At 39.9% G+C, this 18,272-nt stretch overlaps 1 protein-coding gene across 2 annotated transcripts in view; it reads right to left on the bottom strand.

Annotated features, from left to right (window-relative positions):
- GRIK2 (glutamate ionotropic receptor kainate type subunit 2) overlaps positions 1-18,272 on the bottom strand; it is a 786,155-nt gene that overhangs the window by 508,651 nt on the left and 259,232 nt on the right. The window lies entirely within an intron of this gene.

The following is an 18,272-nucleotide window of genomic DNA, read 5'->3' as shown; positions in this document are numbered from 1 at the left end:
TAAGGATGAAAGGCAGGCAAACATAAAATCTTTAGTAACAATTTGTTATCTATTCCACTGAATTGTAACTAATAAAAAGCAAGACATACTTCTTAAGGAACAGAAGTCTCCCAGACATAGTTTCTAGCAAATGTGACTTGAATGTGTGTCATTGGATGATTGCAGTGTACAAATATCTTAATATTTTTCTAAACCCCATTATTTTATACGTATCTTCAATGAGCATGTGTCTAGGGACTTGTCACAATAAAACACGCCTTGACAATGAAATATATGAGGGCTGTTAACTGAATATATGTTGTGAAAATTCTTCCCTAAACTGCCAAATACAGTGGATGAGGATTTATCACTATGCAGCAAAAAGTACAATCCCAATAAGAACATTCTCAAGCATAGAAACTGATGGAGGGAAACAATGATCTTCAAAATGGTTGACATCCATTTGAGGAATAGCTTAATGCATGCTGGGAGAGAGAGAAAGCAAGACCAAAGGGATCTGTTACAGTTACTGTAAGAAATTATTATTTTTCTTTTAGCTTACAGATTTTATAACACAGAGGTGTGAAGAAAAATAATCCTGTCTTGGCAAAGCTAAAAGTTAATTTATGGCTACAGTTGACTAGATGTTGAACATTATTTAAATGCATGATGAAAACCAGCAGGTGGAATTTGGACTGTGTCATAACATGCTGAACACAATTAAGTTGCAACTTATTTTTAGATTTATTTACACAGTAGCTTTAAAAGTATGATAGTTTATTTCTTTGCAGAGATGACCTATTGGGCAGCTGGCTGAAGTACACAGAAATGCATAGAAAACAAAACCACAAAATGAATAACCTAATATAAACAGTTCTGAATTAATTCAAGTTTGTTCAATTGTAAGTTTGGGCTGGGAAATGTTTTGCACCAAGATAGATTTACTTATAAATTTACTCCCCAGAATAACAATGTAAGCTTCTTCTGACAAGCCAATTTTCAATTAAACTTAGTGAAAAACTTCTGCAAGTACTAATAAATATATTTTCGTACCATCATTTCACTGTTCAGAAATCCCTCAAAGGATTTCAGCTTTCTCTCTTGGAGGATTTTTAAACCCACACAAGTTTAGAAACTGCCATGATGCAGGTCTCAGACTCCTTGAGCAGTTATTTTGACAGAGTGAGGTTTTACAGACAAGGATCACAGCAAATCAGCCTTAGAGACATGATAGTTCTCTGACCTTCCTTAGGGAAAGCAATTTTCAGCATGCCATGAGGAAGAAGAAGGCTGATACTGCTGAGGGCAATGACTCAACCCCTCAAATAAAAAGACTAAATCTTCTGCTCAAACAGTACACCATCAACCAAAGTTATCCTGTAATACTCCAACTGTAGGATAGCTGAATATGAGAATTTCACTTTAGTATATAGCAATATTTTTTTAAAGTCAAAATCCATGGAAGAGGTTATTACAAAATGTGTTGAAACTAAAATGACAAATATTGTAATGCTCTTGTGTAGATCTATGGAGTGGGTGGTCTCGTTTCAAATGCAGTTCTGGTTACTATAAAGAAAAGGTATTGCAGAGCTGGAAAAAGAACTCCTCTTAAATACAATCCAAAAATTGAATCAAAAGTTGTCTGTAGATCTGATTGTTAAATGTGGCACAAAGTTTTCCATGTTTAGGTGACAAATATTTCTCACAGCACTAGTGCATGGTGTAAGATGGGACTCCCTTTCCTAAAGCCTGGGCCACTCTGAGCCCAAGATCTGCAACTCTTTAATCTGTCTATTCAGTCTAAGGTGCAGTGTGAAAGCATATAGCTTCCCTAAGATACAGAGTAAACTGGCTCATAATTATTTGGATAATTTCTTTCCCCTTTCTTATAAATGGGGACAGCAATAGCCTATCTCCATTGATTTGAAATGTTGCCTGACCTATATACTGCAGTGAATAGGGCAGCAATTTCAGAAAATCTCCAATCCAGATTAGGTCTTAAACGTTCAGGTGGATTCAGATCCAGCCCAGGCACTTTGCCCATCTTTAGAGAACTGATCAGAAGCTTAGCTTTGTCAAAGGAAACTGGATCCCAGAGTGCCATATTCTTTATCTCCAGATTACCATCTGATATCATAGCACAAGAGTCATTAAACAGAGTTTTAAAACGTTGGTCTTTTTAAAAAAATATAAGTATGGTTGTATACCTGGTTTGCCTTTAAGTAACAGACAAGGGAAGCATGGCTGTTTATCCATTTAAAGACTTATAGATCCTAACTCTCTCAGCTTTTAAGAGCTGGCAATCTCTGTCAAACCATCCAGTGTTCCAGTAGGCGTTTCAAAGTTTAAAAGAACCAGGTACCTTTTTATTAAGAGGTTCTTACTAGACATGGGCACAAACAGAAAAAAAAACCCGAACATGATGTTCGTTGTTCGTTGCCATCCACAAGCAAAGGAGGAAAAAATACGGGCAACCCTGGAACGTCAATAGCAGGGAACAAACAACAACTCCAGGGAACAAATTCACAATAGTTGTGTAATCTGTATATCATATGAAAGTGCAGAAGTGCAATAGTGCAATTATACAGTTAATAAATACACAATACAAAAATACAGTCATATTCAGTAAACCTATCATTTGAAAAGTCTTTGTCGTCCGTACAGTTCGTTTCATTCAGTTAAAGTGCCAAGTGTCTTATTTTGATAGAAAGCCGGAGGTGGAGATTCATAGAGAGGTGTTATGTCATTCACAGTCCAATAATTTAAATTATTCAAAAAACGCCGACGGGAATGTGCAGGCAAGTACCATTAACCCGTTTCGTGAGTGAAACTCACTTCATCCTGGGCATGAAAGAATTCAGGACTGGACACAAATGTGTTACAATCTCCAGCTATGTTCTCCTATGGCTTGTGAAGAGGTGGTGCTAACGGACCTAGCACCACCTCTTCACAAGCCATAGGAGAACATAGCTGGAGATTGTAACACATTTGTGTCCAGTCCTGAATTCTTTCATGCCCAGGATGAAGTGAGTTTCACTCACGAAACGGGTTAATGGTACTTGCCTGCACATTCCCGTCGGCGTTTTTTGAATAATTTAAATTATTGGACTGTGAATGACATAACACCTCTCTATGAATCTCCACCTCCGGCTTTCTATCAAAATAAGACACTTGGCACTTTAACTGAATGAAACGAACTGTACGGACGACAAAGACTTTTCAAATGATAGGTTTACTGAATATGACTGTATTTTTGTATTGTGTATTTATTAACTGTATAATTGCACTATTGCACTTCTGCACTTTCATATGATATACAGAATCCACAAGCAAAGAACAACGAACACTGATGAACATGATCCTGTCACGAACATGTTCGTTGTTTGTGGGGCCCAGCAGGCTCTCCTCCAGCCATCAAGATCCCTGCTGCATCACTCCCAGAAACTCTACCTGAGCAGGCAGCAGGAAATGTACCAGTAATAAATAATAGCTTGGCCCCAGAGCTTGGCAGCAGCCCTGGAACCTGAAGGGGCAGATCCCTATCCCACCACACAAAAAGAAAATTCAAGCTCCAATGCACTCACCCTGTCTCTCTAACAGCAGCTGTCTCTCCTTGAAAGCCAGAGCTGGGAGCCCCCCTCCCCCCTGGTCTTTTCCTCTTGTAACAAATTTGGAGCTCCAGTCCACACTTGGAAGGAAGACCTGTCGATCAAGCTAAATTGGGCTTAGATTGGGGTTTCCAGGGCAACAGCAGGAGTTCAGATAGAGTTCAGACAATCCCTGCCTGAGTTGCCATGGGAATTGATTGCAGGTGCCAGACTGTCTGGCTAGACTAACAGCAACTAACAGCAACAAACGAGGCTTGCAATGACCACCTGTTCGTTTAGAATGGGGCCTCACGAACAGCTTGTTCGCCAACAGCCAAACAGGCTCGTGGGCTTTTTTGCGTTCGTAATGCTGTTCGTGCCCATCTCTAGTTGTTACTGCAACTAGCCAAATTTCTTGATACAACCTTCAAACTATCAGAATATGTAATATTATTTTTCAGTTCCTAAGAAGTTCTGATGAGGGGTCTCAAGATAATTAAGGAGTTAGAGAATCTTTCCTATGAGGAAAGGCTAAGAGACTGAGGCTTTTAATTTTTTTTAAAAAAAAGAAAACTAAGTGGGGAAATTATAAGGGTTTATAAAATTGTGCACATGGTGGAGAAAGTAGATAGAACTTTTTCTCCCAGTTTCATAATACTACAATTTGGACAGACAATGAAGATTCAGGACATACCAAGGGAAGTACTCCTTCATTTAAATTTGGGTGTTAATTAATGGGAATAATTATTTATTATTTTTATTTTAATTATTTAACTTATAGTTCACTCTCCCCATAAACAGACTCAGAGCGGATAACAGCAATGTTTGAATCTACATAAAATTAACATTTAAAACCATAAAAACTTACAAATTCAGCAGTAAAATGAACAGCTCTAAGAGGCAGCCCATGCTACCCATTTCTAAAATGTTTCTATGGGTGGGAGGTGAGATTTCCAAGCAGCTGATCCTGGGGCTTAAATGCCCCTTTCCCTGCCACTGCGAAGCTGCAGGGAAAGGGGTATTTAAACCCTGGGATCAGCTGTTTGGTGGGAAATCCCTGCCAAGCAGCTGATCCAAGCCGGCTAGGGTTTAAATGTCCCTTTCTGTGCTGCCGTGAAGTGGCAGGGAAAGGGGCATTTAAACCCCGGGATCAGCTGTTTCGTGGGGAAATCCCTGCCAAGCAAGTGATCCAAACCGGCTAGGGTTTAAATGCCCCTTTCTGTGCCGCTGCAAAGCAGCAGGGAAAGGGGCATGTAAACTCCAGGATCAGCTGCTTGGAAATCCCCACCAAGCAGCTGATCAAAGGGGGGAGGGAAATGCCCTTTCTGAGTTGCTGCGAAGTGGCAGGCAAAGGAGCATCCCATCCCTGGTCAGGCAGCTGATCCAAGGGGGAGGGGAGAGGAATGCTCTTTCTCTGCCGCTTCTCAGTGACAGGGAAAGGGTATTTAAATGTTCCTTTCCCTGTCACTGCGAAGCACAGGGCAAAGGAGCATCCCTCCCCTTAGATTATCTGCCTGGAAACTCTGATTTTTTCACCCAATGGGAGGGAGGAAGAGGGAGCTCCCTCTTCCTCCTTCCCATTGGATGAAATAGCCACCCTGCATACTTTTAAAGCTCAGAGCAGCGCTGGCTATTTCATCCCATTGGGTGAAAAAGCCGGCATGGATACTTTCAAAACTCAGAGCAAAGCTGAAAAGCACTGCTTTGAGCTTTGAAAAATCCCACATTAGCTTTTTTATCCAATGGGAAGGAGTAAGAGTGAGCTCACTCTTCCTGCCTCCCATTCGGTGAAAAAGCCAGCGTGGAGTTTTTCAAAAATCAAAACAGCACTGAAAAGTTTCCAGGCTGGCTTTTTCATTCCATTGGGTGAAAAAGCCAGCTTGGAGTTTTTCAAAGCTCAGAGCACCACTTTTCATCGCTGCTTTGAGCTTTGAAAGTTTACAGGCTGGCTCTTTCATCCAATGGGATGGGGGAAGAGGGTGAAAAAGCCTGCAACAACTCCTGCTTTGATCTTCTGTATGCTCCGAATTTTTATGAAGCATACTGAAGCGGCTGAAATGCCCAAATCCTAAAATGGCTTGCCGCTTCGGGTTTAGGGGTATTCCAGATTGTTTTGGGGATTGAAACCCAAATCTTTTTCCCGTGCACACCCCTGTCCATAACCCAGCCTCAGCAATATGCCTGGTGGAATATCTCTGCCTATCTTCATGGAGGATGGGTCCATCCATAGACAGTAGGCTTAAAGACTAAAAGGAAATTGAATATCAGGAGCTAGGAGGCAACATTAGGGCACATCTGGGCTATATGCCCTCTTTCTTAATCCTTTGGGGCCTTTGATTGACCATTGTGTGAAAGGGGACGCTGAACTTGATAAACCACTTGTTTAAACAGCAGATCTCTTCTCGTGATCAATTTGGGCAGCCCTGACATGTCAGAGCAAGGTTTAGATTCCCTGGTCCATCAGATCCTACAGGATCTAACATAACTTACAAACTGTATGCCCCAATTATTCTACTCTTTTATTAAAATATCCAAATGTTTCTGCCTTTTTCCTGGCACATTTAGTGAGGGCACTCTCCCCGTTAGTCCTATTAAGATTATAATCAAATGTAAGTAGAATTCACTTACTTAATGTAAAAAGAGTTTTTTCCTTCCGTTGTGGGAGACGCATCTATCATCCAGACATGAAATGAGGATAAGTGAGCTTGACATGCAAAAATGTGTCCCTGGGCTTATCAGGTCCTATATACAATTTTTAGTAACATTCTGCAAGAAACTTTACCAGACTTCTCAGTATTCAGACCATACCCAAGACTGCTTCCCTTGAGAGAGTCTGATTAAGAATCAATCCCACCCAAACACATAGTGTTCTGGTTTCATACAGGAAACCCTATTCCATATGAGTGCCCCATTCTTTGGTTTTAGGCCAGGTACCTTGGCTCTCTTTGCAATCTAGATGTTGTTGCCTCTCCCCATGTGATTTATGGTGCAAAACACAGAGTATTTAAGCATTAGTCTAATTAATATTCACAATCATGAGAAATTCTTTATGCAGAGACCATCAGAACAATAATTAAAATATAAATTTTCTCTGCTTTTTTAGCAGGGAGAAACAAATACCGTTAAACAATACTGAACTAATAAAACAACAGCTTTCCATTAAAGGAAGGCACCATGCAGTAATTAGCTTTAGCACATAATTACTAATTGTGCTTGCCCTTGGAGTTATTGCATAGGTCACTTATACAAAATATTCTAAACTGAGAGCATGCAGAACAATGCAACACTACCCTGAATCAATATCTCATACCCCACAAAATAAACTGCAAAGTGTTGTTTACTAATAGCATATTTTACAATTCGTTCTGCTGAATGCCAAAGTCATTTGGAAGAGGTAAAATTTCACATTCCTTGTGAAATGAAAATGTCATATGCACACACCTTTTGAAAATACTGTTAACATTTACATTTTGGCTCCCACCAGTGTAAATTGTTTTCCACCAACTCCATCTGCTGAGTAGTGTGAGATGCTTTTTTGCCATATTCAGTTCTTGCAACTATCACTCAGGTCTTTGTAATCATAGTGCTCTGGGCTGATTTCTACTCTATTTTGAGATGGAAAAGTCACCCTGAAGTATTTTTTTCCCTTTAGTTTTTACATTATGGAGTGGTCTTGTAAAAGCAGCCCCATGAATAAATTACAACTTACTATTTTCTAGAAAATAGCGCTGTAATAACTAGGCAGACCACGTAAATCCAAATACTTTGAGCTGAATATTCTGAACTGAGTTATGAGAAGTCCACACATTCTGAATTTTTGTACGGTTTCCCTGTAGAACTTCAGTCTTGTGTACTTGTTAGCACAGAGAGCGACCATTTGTAGCCCTTTTTTTGAAGCATAATAGTTACACCAGTGATATATAGTCCCCCAAACATGTGGAGACATGTACAGCATGGGTTATTTTTTTTTCAAAACTACTTTTCATGTCAGCATGGATATATACAATATACTTTAAAAGCATCTATTGTTTTTTTAAAAAAGCTTTATTTGTTCCCCTCCAATGGCATGGTTTCTCCATGCATGTACCCTACACTCTGGATTATGGATTTAGCTAGCTATGTTGCTGAACATGTGTGTAACATGTTTCTGCAGCAGTTAGACTTAGGGCAAACTAGATGAGATAGTGTCCTGCCTTTGCCCCGTGCTGTTTTTCCAATCCAAAATGGTGCAAGGAGGATGTAATGACAAATAACTCGTCCCAGTGCCATTTTGCTTAGAAAAATGGCACAGGGGGTGGGGGGAGGATCCTCTCCTTCTCATGCTGCAGTGTCCCTGACCAGAACTGGTCCCCTGAAGCACAGTTTAAAGGAGTTCCTAGGAGGGCACTCACTTTTTAAATGGTGGTGCATTGCTGGGGCAAACTCAGGAATGCCCATCCCATCTAGATTGGCCCTTCGTGTACTTCATTTCTGGAACCAAATCACTTTGCCCTTTATCTTTTACTCAGAACTACAAACTGACTTTTTACTGTGCTTAAATTTTTCACCTAACTCAACAAATGATAAAAGAAGAAAAACTTCTGCAGATAGCAATAAATATGCATATGCCATTGGATGCCACTGAACTATGTAACCAAAAGGTACTAGCAAATAATGCTTTGTGCAGATAGGGAGTGGAAATAGCATGTTCCTTGATACTTCAGTTTGAAATCCTACTTCACAACTCTGGAGTTTACAGACTATTTTTTAGAATGGAACTGATCTTCTTTTTTTCAGCTTAGAGGATTAGCTCATGTAGCTGGATTTCAGAAATCTGAGGAAAAGCAGCATGTAATTTTGTTCTCTATGGATTTTTTTAAGACCTCAGGAGGAATACAGCAAAAGATCAAACCTTGCTGTTTACTTTATCTAGCATAAAAGAGACAGACTGAATTAAAATTTGCAGATATTTTGCAGGTGCATATCAAGGATGGTATATCATATCACTAAACCATATCCATATAATTCTAGGCATACTTATTCAGCACCCTCAGAGAATTAAATGTGATTTCCATAGTGCTGAGGACAGTTCTGAGAAATGGAGCAAAAGAAATATTGTCTGGGCAGAATATTATCTTCTTCCTCAAATATGCTTGTGTGATGGGGTTGCTCACTTTTGATTTCCAAAAATATCATGATTGAGTGGGACATAGGGATAAATTTGGAGAGCTAGGAGGAGGTCCAGCAAAGTTTTGCCAGTCATAATTGACTGTTATTGATGTTATTTATTGATGTTACATGGCAGAACGTTATGAACAATAGGGTGAGAGCAGCAGCAAAAGTATTTTAGGGTAGTTCTGAAATGCATTGGCCTTTTAGTCTCTGGTGCTGATGATTTGCTGGAGCATGTTTTCCTGACTGAGTTTTTTTTCTTTTTCTTTTAACATCAGCCACAAATAACTTTGATAAATCTTCTCTGTCATTTTCAACAAGCCATGTGATAAAGCTGTGTGTGTTATGTGCCATCAAGTCGCCTCTGACATATGGCGACCCTATGAATGAAAGACCTCCAAAACATCCTATCATTAACCGACTTGCGCAGATCTTACAAACTGGAGGACATCACTTCTTTTATTGAGCCAAGCTATCTCATTTTAGGTTTTCCTCTTTTCCTACTGCCTTCTACTTTTCCTAAAATTATTGATTTTTCCTGAGAATCTTATCTTCTCATGATGTGGCCAAAGTACAATAGCCTCAGTATTGTCAATTTAGCTTCTAGGGAGAATTCAGGCTTGATTTGTTCTAGTACCCACTTATTTGTCTTTTTGGCCATCCATGATATCCGCCAAACTCTCTTACAGCACCACATTTCAAATGAATCAATTTTCTTCCTGTCAGCTTTCTTCACTGTCCAACTTTCACATCCATACATTTTAATGGGGAAAACCTGTAGTATAATGGATAGTAAAGAGTTAACTGGAACCTGATTATGGGATGGAGGAAAACTCCCCCCCACCCCGACTGTTCTCTTACTTACTTTCCTTTCTATGATAGTTTGTTGTTAGTTGAATAAAGCAGTGTTACATTCAGCAGCTCCTGTGAGTACAGTGATTTATTGTATTACCACAGAGTGATTACAAAATTGGCAATGAGGTGGGATTCTAAGCATGGCCTTGTATGGAAAAAAATGGGGAATTTAATCTAGAAGAGGATTGGCAGCAATACATTAAAAGACTGGGCCATTATTTTCAGGCAAATGATATCACAGAAGCAGCTAAGCAGAAAGCCATATTTCCCAGTGTCTGTAGCAGCAAAACCTATGCACTCTTCTGCATCTTGAGAAACCTGGAGACAAAAGTTTAATGGTTTTGCAAAAGGTTTTGACTGAAAATTACACTCCTAAACCAAATGTCATTGTGGAACGTTTTAAATTCCATAACAGAATGAGAAAAGAAGGAGGATCTATAATAGACTATATAAAAGGTAAAGGTAGTCCGCTGTGCAAGCACCGAGTCATTACTGATCCATGGGGAGACATCATATCATAACGTTTTCTTGGCAGACTTTTCATGGGGTGGTTTGCCATTGCCTTCCCCAGTCATCTACACTTTACCCCCAGGAAACTGCATACTCACTTTACTGACCTCGGAAGGATGGAAGGCTGAGTCAACCTTGAGCCAGCTACCTGAACCCAGCTTCCACCAGGATCAAACTCAGGTCATGAGCAGAGCTTGGGCTGCAGTACTGCAGTTTACTACTCTGTGCCATGGGGCAGACTATATAGCAGAGCTTTACAAACTTACAGAACGCTGCTCATTTGGAAATGTTTTGGAGGATATGTTAAGAGATTTGTCTATGGAGTGCAAGATGAAAACATAGAAAGGAAAGTAAGTAAGAGAACAGTCTAGGAGGTGGAGTTTTCCTCCATCCCATATTCAGGTTCCAATTAACTCTTTACTATCCATTTTAATACAATACCATTGATTGGATTATCTTGATCTTGGTCCCCAAAGAACATTTTTATCTTTAAGGATCTTATCTAGCTCCCTCACAACTGCTCTTCCAAGTCTCAGTCTCCTTCTGACTTCCACATTGCATTTCTTTTAAGACTCTCCATAGCTTTTTATGATCCACACAGACAAAAGCTTTGCTATAATCTATAAAACACAGGCTGATTTTCTTCTGAAATTCCCTAGTATGTTCCATTAGCCATCGTAAATTTGCAATGTGATCTCTAGTGCCTCTTCCTTTTCTGAATCCAGCTTGAACATATGGCATTTCTTGTTCCATATATGGTAAGAGTATTTGCTGTAGAATTTTGAGCATCATATTGCTTGCATGAGAAATTAATGCGATAGTCCAATAGTTGCTGCACTCTTTGGCATCCCCTTTTTTTTGGAATTGTAATGTAGACTGAATGTTTCCAGTCTGTGGGCCATTGTTTTCTTTTCCATATTTGTTGACATATTCTTGTTAAGATTTGGATGGACTTCATTTCTGTAGCTTGAAATAGCTCTATTGGTATTCCATCTACTCCAGGTGCTTTGTTTCTCTCAATTGCTTTGAATGCAGCTTTTACCTCAGTTTCTAGGATTTCTGGTTCTTCATCAAAAGATTCTTCACCAAAAATATCTGTCATCCTTCCATCTCTTCTGTATAGTTTTCAATGTATTGTTTCCATCTTTTCTTTATTTTTTCCTGATTGGATACTATATTTTCATTTTGATCTTTCTGCATCCCAAACTGCAGCTTGAATTGCCCTTTGATTTCCCGGATATTGTGTAACAGATCTCTTGTTCTTCCTTTTTTTGTTGTTCTCTTCTGTTTCTTTGCACTGGTTATTATAATAGATTTCTTTATCTCTGCATGTAAATTTCTGAAAAGCTGCATTTAGAATTCTGACTCTATTTCCATCACCTTTTGCTTTTGCTTCCCTTTTGCAATTTTTACAATTTTAAGAGTTTTGCCATTTTAAGAGTTTCCTCAGTCATCCATTCAGGATTCTCCTTTCTTTTGACTACAGGGATACTCTTTGCACTAGAGATGGGCATGAAATGGGAAAAAATGAAATGAGCATTTTCTATTTCGTTGCATTCCACGAATCATGAACTTTCACAAAATTGTCCCATTTTGCAAAACAATTCATTAGTTTCATGGTTCATCAGAACCCAGGGCACTTCAATGGCCATCTTCATACCCAGAGATGCCAAACTCACAGGGAGACTTCAGCAAGCTCTCCTCCACCCACCCTCACCCAACAAGCCAGCAAGAACAAATGCTCTAAATAAGAATGTAAGCAAAGAAAATTAAAGAAAAAAAATAGGCCTCAGTCAAGCTAAGCCCCAGAGCCAGGCAGTACCCTAAGACTGGGGTTGGGCGGGGTGGAGGAAAGAAGGCACCCTCACCCAATAATCTTCCCAGCAAGGCCAAGAGCTGAAAATAAGAAAGAGGCTTTTCAGTCTCTTTTAAAGCAGCAGCAAATCCAGCCACACTCCAAATTCCATCAACAGGTCCTCCCTCTCCCTCTGTCTACTGGAACGGAAAAGCATGAGGCAGAGACCTGTGCCTTATATAAGAAATGCTCACATAGAGCAGAACAGGAGGTCTCTAGTTAGCAGACAGACCTGCCTAACAGGGTTTGGAGGAATGAGATTGGTGTTCCCATGGCTACAGAAGGTCCATCTCCTCAGTTGCCTAGGGAATTAACCCCCCTGCTCCTTGCTGTATAGGGGAGAATGGAAGCTCTCTAGTTGGCAGGGAGAGCTGCCTATCAAGATTATGTGGGCTAAGATTGGGGTTTCCAGTGGCAACAAAAGTCTGCAGACATTCCGGGCCTATGTTGCCTAGGGAATCAATGGATTGGCACCAGCCTATCTGACATCATGATTCATTCACGAATCGAACAGATCAGCCCCAAAAGTTATGAATTTTGTGAAAACTGCAGCCCCATGAAATGTGTTTTGCGAAACATGAATCAGCCTGAAAAGTCATGAATTTCATGAAAACTGCAGCCCCATGTTTCCCAACATGTTTCGCAAAAGATGAATCGGCCTGATTCGGCACATAACTTGATTCATCTACTTTGCACATTCTTCCTTGATAATATCTCTGGTTTCAGCCCAGTTATTCTGGTTTTTTGCAAATCTACTCCTTACATGAACTTTAAATTCTTCAGGAATATCTTTTAGATTGTATTTTGGCACTATGATTCTTTTAGTATAGCGATTCTTTTAGTTTACTGATAAAGCTACTGTGACTTAATTTGGGGGGGGGGATATTTATATTGGGATGGCCCACAATTCAGTAGCAGAATACAAATTTTACCTGTGGGAGTTCACATGCTTGAATCCACCAAAATGTTTCTGTAGGCAGAAGTTCTAACCACTTTGTTGGGAACAGGTGTCAAAATGATGTGGTGGATCTAAGCCACTGATTTAGTTCCTGGCATCTCAAGAAATTTTGGATACCTGCAAAAGTCCTGTCTTGTAGTATAAATGACTTCAATGTGGTAATCATGCCAGAGCTGGCTTTCAAGAAGGGGATTGTCCCAGAAAGCCATTCTTCATAATCCTGACCCTTTTAAATTACACTCCCAACCAGGTTATAGTACTGAGACAGCTTTGAGAGTTCTGGTGAACAATCTAAGCCAATAGAAGAAAACCTTCCCATTTAGCTCTTTCAGTTGTCTTAGAAGCATTCAGTAGTTTTGGAATACTTCCGCACCAGTTAACACAAGTAGTTTAGTTTACATTAAGATAATCCAACTTTTACTTGATGGAACACATAAAAATGATAGCATTAGCAAGGGCATGTTCAACCCACTAGGGCCTACTCGTATGGAATTCATAGAAGTAATGCCATCACCTACATTTAAAATCTATATGAAACTGCTGATGGTATCTTCTAAAGCTTCAGAATGGCATGTCCTTGTTTTGGTGACAATATTTATCTCTAAATTTCATTAACTAAGCTGTTGTGAGGCCACTGCCAAGTGGAAAAGGTTAAACAATTGGAAACTGAATCAAGACATGATGGTGTTCATGCTATTGGGGATACTGGGTAGCCTGGGAGGGTTCCCTATGGCTTATGAAGTCAGAGTTTACTGATGTTTAATATGGAGATTGTGTTCTTTTTTACTGGAAAAGGATTCTTTCCACTCCCATATGCTCCTTTGTAGCCTCTTAATATTTAGTACTCCAGTCAGTGTCCTTTATATGGTGCTTTCCTTGAATAGATTTGAATGTTTTAAACTGATGCAAATTCTGCCTCATGTATTTTTTAAAGATTTATGTGTCACCTCTTGACCAAAGCACCCAATTCAACTTATAATAGAAACATACAAAATGTCTACTTTAAATATATATATACCCAGCAACAGAAGCATAAAACCTATTGATATAAAAGGGCTGCCTCTTCCAAAATTAGCCCATCACCACCTTAAATCAGTGCTTCTACTCCCAAAACAGGTTATACTACTGTCACAAGAGTTCATGCATTTTTAATGGCTGTGTCCAATTATTCTCTAAGACTGGGATTTTTCTTTACTAGCCTCTCATTAGGCTTGTAAGATTTTCATTTGTTTGTTTTATAAGACGTTTACAGATTGGTTTTATGGTCTTGTTTGACAGCAGTGTGAAGGTTGTGGGAGGAGCCTGCTACCACAGTCTTGCTCCCTTCTACATATTCAGTTTAGTGTACACATGGAAAAAGCTGTAAAAACAGCTATAGTTGTGTCCTTTTCTGGTAAAATACATGCAAACAGGGGCCTGGCTCAGATAGGATAGGATAGGATAGGATAGGATAGGATAGGATAGGATAGGATAGGATAGGATAGGATAGGATAGGATAGGCAGACAGAGACAAACCGAGCAAATGACATAATTTACACACATTCATTAAAATGATGCTGTTACATGATTAGTTTCTGGAATTAGTTGCCAAGCACCAAAGGAAAACGTAATAAAGCAACCTGAATTTTGCAGTGTGCATCTGGAGGAGGGGCTATGATCAGAACCCAAGTGTTGTCTGAGTGCTTGATATTTCTGTACAGTATTTTCTATTTTAGTTCCAAATATATTGAGCACAAACTTAACTGCATGTCACAACTCTGTGACACAAGGCCCATCACTTTAAATAAGAACATAGTGCCACTCATGAAAGGAAAGCTGCTTACAATGGGAGGGGGGGAGAGCAACATTTTATGGCAAAAGGTCTAAATGAAAATTATTAAAGAAAGGATCAAGCATTTATTACATGCCACTCTGGAGATCTGACAGGAGTGTTTTAAATAAACAACACACAATTTATTATTATTTGGCATCACCAGCTCGTAAAGATGAGACTTGAATTTAACAAATAAAAATTAAACCAAAAATATGCAGCTACAATCCAGCATGGATTTCATTGATTTAAGCATGCTCGGCTCTGTGTTGGATCGAGGCCAATATTTGTTTTGATAGCTTTCATTCATTGCAATGCATTTAAGCTCAATTTAAAGCTCTGGGGCACCCTGGGGATCTTTTGTAAAGCTCATTCTGCCGGCTTGTATTTATCACCTTCAGATTCACTGCTGACAATTTAATTTTTGCCTCTGAAGTTTCCAGGGTTTTGCCTGAACCCATTCTCATCCCCGAGAAATTAAAATGATTTTAAAAAAATCTAATTGTAGAACACAGTCACACCACAATAGTCCCTACTGAAAGTATATACACAAGCTCTTTGAATCCACAATGAGCAGCAGTTTAGTCCCAATGAAGGACTGCAGACTGTTCCTAAAGCCCTTCCACACGTGCTGGACTGGCAGCTGGTTAAGTCTCTACCCTGCTATTTTAAATGGCAGCACAATATTCTCTTTTCACCTATACTTCCCTGGCAAAGCCAATGGTTCTGATGGTTCAATGAAGACATTGCAGAGAACATCACAGCAATGTGAGTTTCCCTTTAGGTTAAGACCTCATTTTCAGGGAGGTGATAAACAACATGTTTCCAATATGCTCATTAAAAATGAAGTAGATAGTTATGAAGTCCAACCGAGAAAAACACTTGGTTATAACTATAGTTTATCATTCCCTTAACAGTTTCTATAACGCTGTGCTTGAAATAAGTCATCAGTAAATCAATATTTATTAATTATTTATATTGCACCCTTAAATATATAGAACTTTCTAACTGCCCAGGTCCATGCCATGCTTATAATCATAAGCTGCTTATTACACGATGCCTCCTATAAAGCATTTATAGCACACCATTTAATCTAAAACATGGTCTATAAATTGTGTTAGATTAAACAAGGGAGATTTTTCCCAAAAGGATGGAAGTATTCATCCATTCATGCATTCATTGTCAGTCTCTCTCCCTCCCTCCCTCCAAGTGAAGAAATATTGTTGTTACACTCAGTTCTGGGGGACCTGAGATGCACTTATGTTAAAAGATAATTCTGTGGTGCTTGAAAGGAATATCGTCACATAAATAGTTTGGAAGATACAGATTAATTGCAGTTAGATCAACTGGTAAATACTCCACAATTTTCACTTTTAACCGCATGAAATCACTTGTAGAACTATGCATGAGTCAGATCAGCACATTTCATCCAGATTTTAGTCCATCATAAAAGTGAGTCAACTGAAGCTGGAAAACCCATCCAAGATTTGTGATGATATTGGTTGGAATTACTATGATGTGCTACAATTATTTGAACAATAGGTGTCCAGATGTCCCTGAGACCAGCTACTGCTTTCCAGGTGACCTCATGAACTGGAGTAATGCAGGGACTAAAGACAAAGTACTTGCTGTTAAGCACAAGATTGAAGAACCTGAAGAATTTCTTCCTGCAGCATGAGAACTATGAGCATCAATTGTATCTATGGATTTTGCAGTGTAAGAAATGCTGTAGCATCAAGCTGTGATGTTGCCACTATTGGAAATGGAACAACTATACAGTAATTGGTTGAACTGTACACTGGTTGCCTACCTCTCATGGGGCTCAGCCATGTACTTAAACAAAAAAAATCTGGATATGAATTTGATGGCTTCCACAGATAAGTTTGACCACAGTTTGTCTTGCAGCATTTCCTGACAAAGATAGGTAGGGCTGATCATCATTAAAATTCAGCATACATGATCTGGACTTGATGTATTATAGAAAATGACAGCTAGTGATGCTATCCCCCCCCCAATGCTACTGTAACAAATTTGATAATGCTGGCATAATGATGAGCTCTGACAAGGCCCTTAGGTGTTTCTTCCAGATCTTGAAAACAGCTGAGAAGAACAAGGGCCAATCTGCACTCTGAAGCACAGAGTGCATCCACTCGTTCGACCTTGCGAGTCTGAAAAAGCCCAAAAGTAACCAGTTCTCTTTCTCTGTCCCTAGTGTCATCCTGTGTGGAGGCTATACTATGCAGTGGCTGTCCACTTCTGCTGGGGCACAGCCATGTAACTTTCAAAAATAAAATTTCTGAATAGGAATTTCATGCCAAAAGGAAAAGAGATTTTCTTTTACCCCTTTTTTGCCATGTTGGACCTTGCAAGTATATACGAAAGCATAGGACAAGCTCTTAGGATAGTGTTAAGCACTGGAAGGGGAGAGTCTATCTGGCAATTAATCAGCTACTTGGCCTAAGGCACATCACAAATGAAAGTCATATGATTAACATATTTATACTGAGCTGGACTCAAACACTCCTTCCCACTAACTAAGAATCTTAGTGGACTGGAATCTGGATCTAATCCACTGTTTGCATTGCCAGCATGAAGGGAGAGTATAGAGAAAGAAGGAGATTCAGAGACCATGCATGGTATAAAAAGGTATAAAAAGGCCACAACTTTATTGCTAACAGCTTAACAGAGCATTAGCACTGCATAGGGCATGGATCCCTTATCAGCTGACTCACCTGTCAGCCAAACACCCATTCACCCCCTCAGAACACCAGCTGAGGGGGAGAGTACCATGGAATGATCAAAAGCGGGACTGCACATGGGTGTATGCCTCTGTGTGGTTCCCCTGTCACCAGAGAGCGAGCATATCCAGACAGCCCCCAAGCTGGGCTTGTCACTGCCCTGATCCCCAGATCCCATAAGGAGATCCCCATTATGGGTAAACAGAGCATTCAGGCCTTGTTAACCCCAAATGGATCCGTGTCCAATGCCAAACAGTTGTGACAGTGTAAATAACCAATAATCAGAGTAACCCCAAAAGAACCTGCATGCAAGAACACAATGAAGGTAGGGAGGGCCAGGTGGGAACACTGACTCACAGAGAAACATAAGGCGGCGAGGGTGGCAGCACAGAATAAGGCACAGGGCACACCCCCAGTCAGGCCAGCCACTTCTCATTGGCTGGCCAGGCCATGGCCTGGCAATAGGCTCCCGCCAAATCATGCAGGCCCAGAAAGAGCCACCCCAGGCCGAACCAGGCTGCCACCACCATGAGCTTCTGCCAGCCTCCCTCACTCTGCAGCCCTGCAAACTGACCCTCTGGTAAGTTGGTGAGCTATAGCTTTTAATTTTAGGTACTTTTTTGTAAGAACCTTTATGTATAAAATGCTGCACTGTTTATTGAGGCAAAAAACCTGCATAAACATATTAAATTTCAATGTTATCTCTAACAATATATTGGGAGATCCCCACTATGTACTTTTTAGAATGAAAATTAGGACAGTAAGAAAGAAGCCAGCTGCACATTGCTACGAGCTGGAATAAGATGCTATAGATAAAATTATACAGCTT

Source organism: Eublepharis macularius, chromosome 1, assembly GCF_028583425.1.
Source record: "Eublepharis macularius isolate TG4126 chromosome 1, MPM_Emac_v1.0, whole genome shotgun sequence".
NCBI lineage: Eukaryota > Metazoa > Chordata > Lepidosauria > Squamata > Eublepharidae > Eublepharis > Eublepharis macularius.
This window is presented reverse-complemented; position numbering and strand designations above follow the sequence as displayed.